The sequence below is a fragment of the Maniola hyperantus genome, chromosome 6 (assembly GCF_902806685.2).
Source record: "Maniola hyperantus chromosome 6, iAphHyp1.2, whole genome shotgun sequence".
Taxonomy (NCBI): domain Eukaryota; kingdom Metazoa; phylum Arthropoda; class Insecta; order Lepidoptera; family Nymphalidae; genus Maniola; species Maniola hyperantus.
In genome coordinates this window covers 16,117,561-16,128,428 of record NC_048541.1, presented here as the reverse complement: position 1 = coordinate 16,128,428, position 10,868 = coordinate 16,117,561, and positions in this window count along the sequence as shown.

The following is a 10,868-nucleotide window of genomic DNA, read 5'->3' as shown; positions in this document are numbered from 1 at the left end:
ACGAACTATGTGCCCTGCACATTGCCACTTCAGCTTCGCAACCCGTTGAGCTATGTCGGTTACTCTAGTTCTCCTACGGATCTCCTCATTTCTGATTTGATCACGTAGAGAAACTCCAAGCATAGTTCTCTCCATCGTCCGCTGAGTGACTCTGAGCTTTCTTATGAGGCCGAAATCACTACCCATATTTTAAATGCGAAAGTGTGTTTGCTTGTTAGTTTGCCACTTCAGCTACGCAACCCCATCGTACATGTGATACGGTATAGGTTAATAGGAGCAGCTGCAGTCGTGGATTTTAAAGTCTGGCTTTATCATTGACTTATATATTGAACTAACAAAATAGCACCGAGTCAGTCCAATGCAACTTCAGTGACGTCTGGATTTCAAACGGGTCGTTCATTAGTATTTAAGAGGTAGCGCTGATTTATTTGGTTCCAAAACCGTGAAAAATTTTGTTCGCTTGACAATATCTTGTCATTTATTCCACAAGCAATTTTAGACTTGCCTTTACACAAGTTTAAAAAATGTGTTAAAAGTATGCTCCTAAAAAAAGCATATTATACAGTCGCAGACTATGTAAACGATAAATAAGCTTGGATTTGACTCGCTCCAGCAATGCACGGGGCTGCAATGGCTTGTATAGTACGGTATAATAACATTGTAAATTGAAAAATTAAGAATTAAAAAGAGCAACTGCCGAGTTTCTTGCTGGTTCTTCTCGGTAGGAACGGCATTCTGAACCAGTGGTAAATTAAAACTACCTGACTATTCATAAGCACTTTTAAAAAGTTTACATGAATAAAAATAACATTCTATTCTATTCTATTCTATTCTATATCGATGGGCTTTATACTTGTTTAAGTACAAAGTGCTCTTGCAATTTGAGTCATGTTTATAATCACTAGAATTACTCTGTAAATTAAAAGTCCATTTAAAATAAACACGAAATAAAAACGAGGAATATCTTTAGGACATTACAAACTTTGCGCCGTCCATTCCCTGACAAATTCATTCCTTATTCATCATGTAAATTCTTTCACAACTTCGGAATAGAAACATTCATTGGATAATGATTATTTTCATTTTTTTTGCCGCTTTATTAATAAACTAGCTGATGCCCGCAACGAGTCGAATCGACGAGTATCGGAGTTATCGCATATTTATTTCTTGTATTTCAGCTATACGCTTTCAAGTTATACTATAATACCTATCTAGATTATTGTATATGAACGTCACAAACACTTAATTATCCGCAAAAAAAAATGTGTAGTACCTCATTTTAGTCCTCATTATAGTACCTCATTTCAGGGACATCAAAGGAGCGGGCAGATTAAAAGTAAATAAGCTCTCGTATATACTCGCCCGTCCACACGCGGCCCTACCATGGACTCTCGTAGCACAGTCTTAACAACAAAGCATAGCTCTGTTTTTGCATTTCACGAAGGCAAGTGGCTCATGCTTGCGTTTAAGTCGTATTGGTATAAGTAAGACTGGCACACGATGCATTGCGGTGCCGCACCGCAAAGATTTCACTGTATCAGCGGGCACACGAGCGGTGCGGCGCTGCAACGTTTTTGTGTCGCAGCGGCGCCGTAGCAGCGATGGACAGTATATGTATAAAAACAACCAAGCGGTGCCGCTGCGACGCGACGTCGCAACGCATTCGCCCCGCCCCGCCTCGTCTCGGTGGTTGCAAGTCCGGTGCGGCGCCGGAGCGCATCGTGTGACATGCCACAGATATTTCTATGTAAGACGACGCAGCAACACCACTCCGGCGCCGCACCGCCGCGCGCCGCAACGCATCGTGTGCCCCCGCTCTAAGGTACACTAAATGTGTACGTTTGACAGCGCTTGCTCGCGACTGATTAATCCATCATGCAAGCACACTTACGCAATGCCCATGGAAACGATGTAACCACAAGTAAAGTTCACTCGCCTTCGTGAATTGCAAGAACTGTAACAAACTATTCATGAAGATGTTACCCACTTTATACTAATATCTGTCTAAAGAGGACATCATCATCATCATCAACCAATAGACGTCCACTGCTGGACATAGGTCTCTTGTAGGGACTTCCACACGCCACGGTCTTGCGCCGCCTGGATTCCGCGGCTCCCTGCGACTCGTCTGATGTCGTCCGTCCACCTAGTGGGGGATCTTCCAACGCTGCGTCTTCCGGTGCGAGATTGCCATTCCAGCACCCTGGGACCCCAACGTCTATCGGTTGTACGAACTATGTGCCCTGCCCATTGTCACTTCAGCTTCGCAATCCGTTGAGCTATGTCGGTTACTCTAGTTCTCTTACTCTCCTCATTTCTGATTTGATCACGTAGAGCAACTCCACACATAGCTCTCTCCATCGCCCGCTGAGTGACTCTGAGCTTTCTTATGAGGCCCATAGTTAGCAACGCAGAGGACGCTCGGGGTAAACTAACATTATAAGTCAGTCTTCGGTTTGAGACAAAAACTCGATACTTTGCACCAAAATGTTACAAGTCAATCTCCAGCTTAATACAAGTGGTTTCTCAAAGTTCATGGTAGGGCGCCCAGCGGGCAATACGGTTAGATAAAGGCTCTAGTGGAGCGCAAAGATACGTATAAGGAATTTTCAGAGCCAAAGAGACGCTAAGCCTGCCCGCGATAGATTTATTGTTTCAGATTGTCGTATGGACAGCGAGCTTTGTAAATATACAGCTTTCATTTTATTTTTAGGGCTCCGTGCAACTTGAGAGGAATTTGAACGAAAAGAAAACTAACTTCTTAATTTCTGCATTTCGTTTTCCTAGCTACTATAAGAGTAAGTATAGTCCGCGCCAATAATAAGTAGTCGTTTTTGAAGTTAACCGCAAGACGCCTCGCAAAAGCATTTTTTAGGTAAGGAACACACCAGCCCGCGCGCCACGCAGCACCTCACGTTTGCCATCTGCAGTAGTGTGAGTGATATATACACAGTAGGAACACGAGCGCGTGAAGCAATAACTGTGTGAGCTTATACTCGTATCGTTGGTCAGACCCAAATATTTAACTGCTCTGATCTATACTCACTGATGCCCACGACTTCGTCCGCCCGTCCGCCTGTGGTTTTTACAATTCCGTGCGAACTCTTTATTTTCCGGAATAAAAAGTAGCCTTTGTGACTCTCCAGGACTTCAATTATACCTATGCAATAATTCACATTGATCGTATTGGTATAAGTAAGACTGGCACACGATGCATTGCGGCGCCGCACCGCAAAGATTTCACCATATCAGCGGGCACACGAGCGGTGCAGTGCCGCAACGTTGTTGTGTCGCAGCGGCGCCGTAGCAGCGATGGACAGTATATTATGTATAAAAACAACTGAGCGGTGCCGCTCCGACGCAGATGCCATACGCGATTTAAAAAAAGTAGAGATAAGTACAAAGAATGTTAACTAAACCATTGGTTGGTGAAATTAGGCGTACCTAAGCTTAACATTCGAATTATGCTAACTAAATCTACAAGTTAGATACTTGTCACCGTTGATTCAGCATAACAAAACTCTAACACGAATTCTAAACTCGGCACAAAATGTATTGAAATTCAAATCGCCGGCGTGGGCGCTGATAACGCAAAGCTGGCTGCAGTATATCAATGAGAGTTTTGCCGAGAGGATCCTGGGATTCAAATTCACTGGCCTGCCTCCTCGAGTGCTTTGTATTTGGACACGTGCTTATTAGATTTACATAAAATCGTCTGTTGGCGACTTGCCAGTGTAGGTGTGTCCGTCACTTGTTATTCCTAAGTAAGTACTTAATAATAAGGTAATACAACTTATAAAACCCAATATTTTTATGTCGCTGTAAACCCCTCTTAACTTTTGATAAAAATTGATGGCTGTGATAGCCTAGTGGTTAGGACGTCTGCTTTCTAATCGGAGGTCGGGGGTTCGATCCCGGGCACATACGTCTAATTTTTTCGGAGTGATGTGCGTTTTAAATAATTAAATATCACTTGCTTTAACGGTGAAGGAAAACATCGTGAGGATGCCTGAGAGTTCTCCATAATGTTCTCAAAGGTGTGTGAAGTCTACCAATCCGCACATTGTCAGCGTGGTAGACTATGGCCAAATCCTTCTCATACTGAGAGGAGACTCGTGCTCTGTAGTGAGCCGTCTATGGGTTTATCATGACAGCTATAGCTACTTGGAATAATATCTGACACCTAACTGCGAAAAGTCACATTGATCTTGAATAACGTTGCTCAGTACATGAGAACACTTTTACGACTACAGCATAAAACTACTTGATGCCCTCTCGTTGAAATAAATTTCAAAAGTCATGTCTCTTGATGTACTTACGTTGAATATTTTAAAATGAATTATTACAATTTAGATTTATAGAGAATACTAACTTTTGCTCGCGACTTCATCCGCGTAGACTACACTTTCAAACCCCTATTTTACCCTCTTAGGGGTTGAATTTTCAAAAATCCTTTCTTAGCGAATGTCTACGTCATAATAGCTATCTGCATGCCAAATTTCAGCCTGATCCGTGCAAGTAGTTTGAGCTGTGCGTTGATAAATTAGTTAGTCAGTCAGTCAGTCACCTTTTGCTTTTATATAATATTTAGATATGGGTAGTGATTTTAGTTTCAGTTAAAGCAATCCTTGACTGTACAACTACAGGTATTTATTCTTATTTGTTGTTTAGTGACCTAGAGACTGGGGGCACACGATGCGTTGCGGCGCCGCATCACAAAGATTTCACCGTATCAGTGTGCACACGAGCGGTGCGGAGCCGCAATGTTGTTATGTCGCAGCGGCGCCGTAGCAGCGTTGGACAGTCTCTTTCCTTGTGACGCATAAACAACTGAGCAGTGCCGCTCCGACGTCGCAACGCATTCACCCCTCCCCGCCTCGTCTCGGTGGTTGCAAGTCCGGTGCGGCGCCGGAGCGCATCGTGTGACATGCCACAGATATTTCTATGTTAGACGACGCAGCGACACCGCTCCGGCGCCGCACCGCCGCGCCGGAGCGGTGTTCTTACAATTTACTTCGCCAATGTCGCGTAGCTTGGAGAAAACAAGGAGTAGATTGCTTAATTTTTCTGTTCGTCATTATCAAATGAAAAAATGAACAATCGCAAAGACTAATCATTTCAATTTCACAATATGGCTGGGAAGATGAGATTCTATGGGACATTAGAGGGCGAATGTGATTTCCCCCATTCCCCCTCGCCACGTTATAAATTTCATCAGCGAAATTCTGTATATTATAAAAAATAAATCGCATACTCCCCATCCCATCATGTTTTCAGTAAATTGCTTTTTATGTAAAAATAATCTTGAAGAGTGTATATTTTTGACTTGTCACATTTTTTGCACAAAAGTCAAAAGTCAAATATTTTATTCAAAATAAGTAATAAATTACACTTTTTGATGGTCGGCTGTTGGATTTGTAAGGTGATAATGTAGCTAATTCCGTTGTACACAATCTCTAAACTAAACTAAAATGGCACGTCTAAATCTATTACTATCCCTTTCATAATGTTGCTTGCGGAAAAGGATGGCACTAGATTTAGGCCTGTTAATTTAGTTAAGTTTAGAGATTATGTACAAGAGAATGGGCCCCAAATATAGTGGTGATAATTATTACGCGAACTTAAAACTAAAGCTACGAGGGTACGCACCCAAGACTGAGATGAGCCCACAACAAAGTCTAAGTCAGTTAAATATGAAGATGGCCTCAGCCACCAGAAGACTACGTCAGTCTTCCCCTTTGACTAAAGTTTAAATCTTATCTTTTACTAGATGTGACAGGTATAGGTACTATAGACACCTTGAGTTACAAGCAGTGGCGTGCAGGTCATAGAGGCATAAATGCACTGCTTACCCCAGTTGAATTGCTCAATGCATATTTTTCATAATGACCTGCCAGTAAACAGGCTCTTACTTAACTAGTGCCTACCCTGGCTTCAAACCCTGTGCACGCCACTGGTTACAAGGTAAGCTAAATCAGGTTCAGTAGTTTCTACCATGACAACTTCACTACCCCTATTATAAATGTGAAAGTGTGTTTGTTTGTTGGTTTGTTGGTTTGTCATTCAATCACGTTGGAACGGAGTAACGGATCAACGTGATTTTTGCAAGGGTATAGTTTAAGACCTGGAGAGGGACATAGGCTACTTTTTATCGCGGAAAATCAAAGAGTTCCCACGGGATTTTTAAAACCTAAATCTATGCGTACGAAGTCGCGGGCATCAGTTAGTTAGTAATAAACTGAAAAATACAGTTATAATACATGGTAATAAGAGCTCCTGTCCTTATAATTCATCTTTTAAGTAAGTACTTGAAAAGTTTGGAAACAATTTGCATGATGAAAAGTGAATGCCCCTAAATAGACTTCGGAACGCTTTTAAAGAACTCCTCAAATATTTTTTGATTTTATATTATGAAGTTTTATTTCATGTTTATTTAAAGTGGGCCCTCCAATACTTTTGGGCGATTCAGACAAAGAAATCAAATAAAAATGTATAAGAATTCTTGAAACTTTGGTAATTCTTGAGACGGGAATGCAAATTCGGTACTGTAACTTAGATGGATGGGGACTGCTTTTATTTTTGGTATATTAGATTAGAGTGTCTGCTTTGTTACTTAAATCTGTGTTTGCATAATTAATGCGGTATTTCTATTAAATGTGACCAAGAAATAATAAAATCTATGCTTTGGAGCGGGCCATGTTGGGTGTTTCTGAGAGGGACAAAATCTGTAATGAGGAAATCCGTCGAAGAACCAAAGTGACTGACTGAGCTCAACGAATTAGCCAGCTGAAGTGACAGTGGGCAGGCCACGTCTGCTGCAGAACCAATGGCCGATCATGTTTTTTAAATTACTTCAGATTTGGTACAGTGAATTCATCATGTATCATGGAACCTTCTATTAAGTAATCAATAATGGTGAAGATAACTATATTTATTAAAAATAAAATAAAAAAAAAAAGATTTTTTAATGGTAGGTAATAATGCGGGGCCTCTTACCAAACACGACGCGATATCAAAACTGACTTAGAGTCATCATCATCATCAATCAATCAATCATCAATCCATTACCGGCTCACTACAAAGGACGGGTCTCTCAATATGAGAAGGGGTAGAACTGTATTGCAGTCGGTTATCCATAACTGACTGACATTCAATTTCAGCATCTAATCTAATCGAATCTGTCAGATATCTAAAGTTGGAACCTTCGAACCAGAGGTAGCCGTGTATTCAGCTACAACACAATGGGCAGTTAGGCTTCACCGGAAGCGATTAGCATATTGAATCGCTCAGTAGCGCCGTCCGCTGCCTAGCGCAGCTAACTGTACCCGTAGTACAAGATTTTACGTCTCACCAAACCAAACCAAATTCGAGAGTCGAAATACTTCTGCGTTACAGTAAACTGGATCTTAAATGCCTTGCATTAAAGCTCAAGTTTGTCTACACTTCTACAGCCAGCGCTCCAAGCGGAAACATTGCGAAATTAAAATCAGTGGCATTGAATATTTGACTTCAATTCAAGGCTGTTTAGGTCCATTTTACTGTAACGCGGAAGTATTTCGACTCTCGAATTTGGTTTGGTTTGGTGAGACGTAAAATCTTGTACTACGGGTACAGCTCACAATCAATGATTCGATGATTGCCACCCGATCATGTGATTCGATATGTGCTGGAATTAATATCCATGATTATTGCTTATTGATTTATAGCTTGGACGATTTAACCTATGGACTTGTAACGCGCCTAATATTACGAATAAAAATTTCTGTCACTTTTGGTGCGGGACGAGGAAACACTACATAGACAACTTGACACACTCGCTCAACAAAGTTTTGTGTCATTATTAACACACACATATCTAAATCTTCAACACTACTACATTTTACGCACACTAATAAGTTATATACATCAACATACAAAGACATTACGAGTGTAAGACAGTCAAAGTGATTTCCGATGCTACCGTATCGATATTTTAAAATATATCGATAGTTTTTCAGAAACAAAAGTAGAAGTAAGAATTTATTACTCGTATTTAATTACTTAAAACCAGTGTTTGGTCAGCGTAGCGTATTCTTGCATACATTCACCTCACTTAATAGGTAATTATCCCAAAAACTAATAATGCAACGTAAAAATAAGAAAAATATTTATTTAAAAAATATGCACATACTTTTTTACTTATTTTATATCATTTTTAATCTTTTGTATTTTTTTATATAACGAAATTTTCATTTAAAATTTCGATAGTGAAAATGTGCTTATTAATGATTTATATTATTATATAATACAAAATAAACCTGACCGCGCAAAAGCCTACCAAACATAATTAGTAGGTATATCAATCAATAAAATGTTTTTTTCTTTCCAATCAATCATTTATTTATTGCACATTGGGTTTACATGGTAATTCCAATATGGTGTACTCTTTGTCCAAAAATATTAAATGTAAGTTATTAAATATAACACGTATTGCCCTTACAAATTAGCAATGCAAAAATTTTCTCAATACCTGCCGCTTTTACCCCACAGCAAAATTCCATAAGACAGATAATATGATACTTTGAAAATAAATTAGTAAACACACCCGGTGGCCTCTTCTATTTTTAACACGTCATTGGGGCCGATTCTCTTGTACACAATCTCTAAACTAAACTAAATTAACAGGTCTAAATCCATTGCTATCCTTTTCCGCAAGCATCATTATGAAAGGGATAGCAATAGATTTAGACGTGCCATTTTAGTTTAGTTTAGAGATTGTGTACAACGGAATTAGCCACATTATTTACCATTAGGTTAATGTTATGTATATTCTTGGCGATTTAATACATAAATTTTTATTGCAGCTAACCAACGACATATTATCTTTATTTTATTTATTGATTTTTAAAATGAATTAATTTTGTGTAAATATGCCTAATACATTTCTCAGAGTTAATTTTTCGGGCTAGGTATGAAATCCTTGTATCAGCATATTTATTCATCACGACTTTTGCCAGCTCAATTTTATGATTTACAGTATTATCTGTATCGTGAACATCAATATTTGGAAATAAATTTTTATCAAGCAAAGAATGAAGGCCTTTTCTTACTACGAATTCCGTGGTAAATTTGGGGTTCAACTTTTTGCCCACGTCAATGCCCTGTCTTATAATTTTCTCACACAGCCGGCATAACATTATTACACTTGGTGACGCATACTTTAAAAAACCTTTGGTTTTGTGATAAATCAGGCTTTTATCATCACATGGCCCAAATAGACCTTTGAGGCAATCGTCACATTTAATTTTTTTGGATAAAGAGTACACTACAAACCCAGAGATATACTCAACTACCTTTTCGCCAAATGGGGAGAGATACATTTGACATTCCAAATCCAAATCAGCAGCGTCTTCAGAATATTCTGCATTACATTCTATATCTGAATCATTTATATTCTTACGAGAAGCTGTAAAATTAATTTTGTCAGCTGGAGAACATGTTAAAATACTTATATCTTCTAATTGTATGCAATTGGTTCCCGTTCCAGTTACTGTTAATTCGTTGTGGATTAAAAGTTTTTTGTAAATCGACTCAAACTGCCGCGCTGTCGGATTGTCCGAAGAACCACCATGACTCCGAATTTTTGAAAAAAGAATTTCTATGTGGTCCTGGCAAATTTTGTGTAATGGTAAGTAACTCAGTCTACATCCAACTAGAGTCGGGCAAGGATTCAACACCAAGTCTTTGAATAGGGATTTAGCACTTTCGGCACATACACAAAAGCCTAAAAATCCTGTATAGCGTGGAGTTTTCAGTATGTTTGTCCTTTTAATAATTCCATTTTTATTTGAAATATCGGCATTAAGGTCAAAGATAAATTGTTTTGCTTCATCTAATTTTGCAAAACATTGTTGGTAATTATCTTCATTCATGGCTCTTTTGTAACCATACGGAGCATGGGTTTTTGAGTCCAAAATATCAAAAACATCATTGAACAATTTTAAAAATTTTGCCGTGGGGCTGATGTTGATGAAGCCGGGTAAATTAAGATTTTCACAAAAGGTTAAAGCGTCTGCCACACTATCGCTGAAGAGTTGAGTCGCTAGTCGGACATTCATTATTTTATGTTTAAAATAAACATGGTTTGATTTTAATTTATTTGCTACATAAAATAGTTCATTTTCCTGTAATTGATGTAATAGTAAAATATTATTCCATTCTATTTTATTCTCTAAGGCATCTGTAAAATATTTATAACATTCGAACGCGTTTCGTACCAACTTCAACATGTGGCAAGGATCTAAAAAAAAATGAACCTGTTGGCCGGATTTGGGATCTAATATTGTGGTTTTTAAATTTTGAGGGTCCATGCAACATCCCAACTCCTCAGCCATAGCAATATTAGATCTCGTTCCGTCACAGGTCAAAGCTTTTATTTCAACACCTGTATTACCAACTAGTTCAAGTGCTTTAGTAACTAAACGGGCCTTCAGTGCGGCAGATGTTCCCTTTACTAAAAAGTAACCTACTGGTAACTTCCACATGGTGTTTATGCCCACTAATAAAAATACTAAAGCATCTGTAGCCTCCTCAGAATTTTCAGATAGGTTATCAAAACCATAATTTACATAACCGTAATATCGCTGAGATTTAGGATGCCATTCAGGACTAAGTTTGATTTTCATTTCGTCAATTATAAGTGAACAATAAATTTTACCCTGGCTACCTTCTTGCACACGTTTTAAAGCATTAAGCGCTTCTTGGGTAAAACCAGGGCGACCATCGATAGTGGCATACCACTTTGTTAACGTCCGAGGATGCGGCAAGGCAGTCGAAAACACCTTGCGGACATATCTATATGCTTTTGGTGAGTAATAATTAAGCGTGAG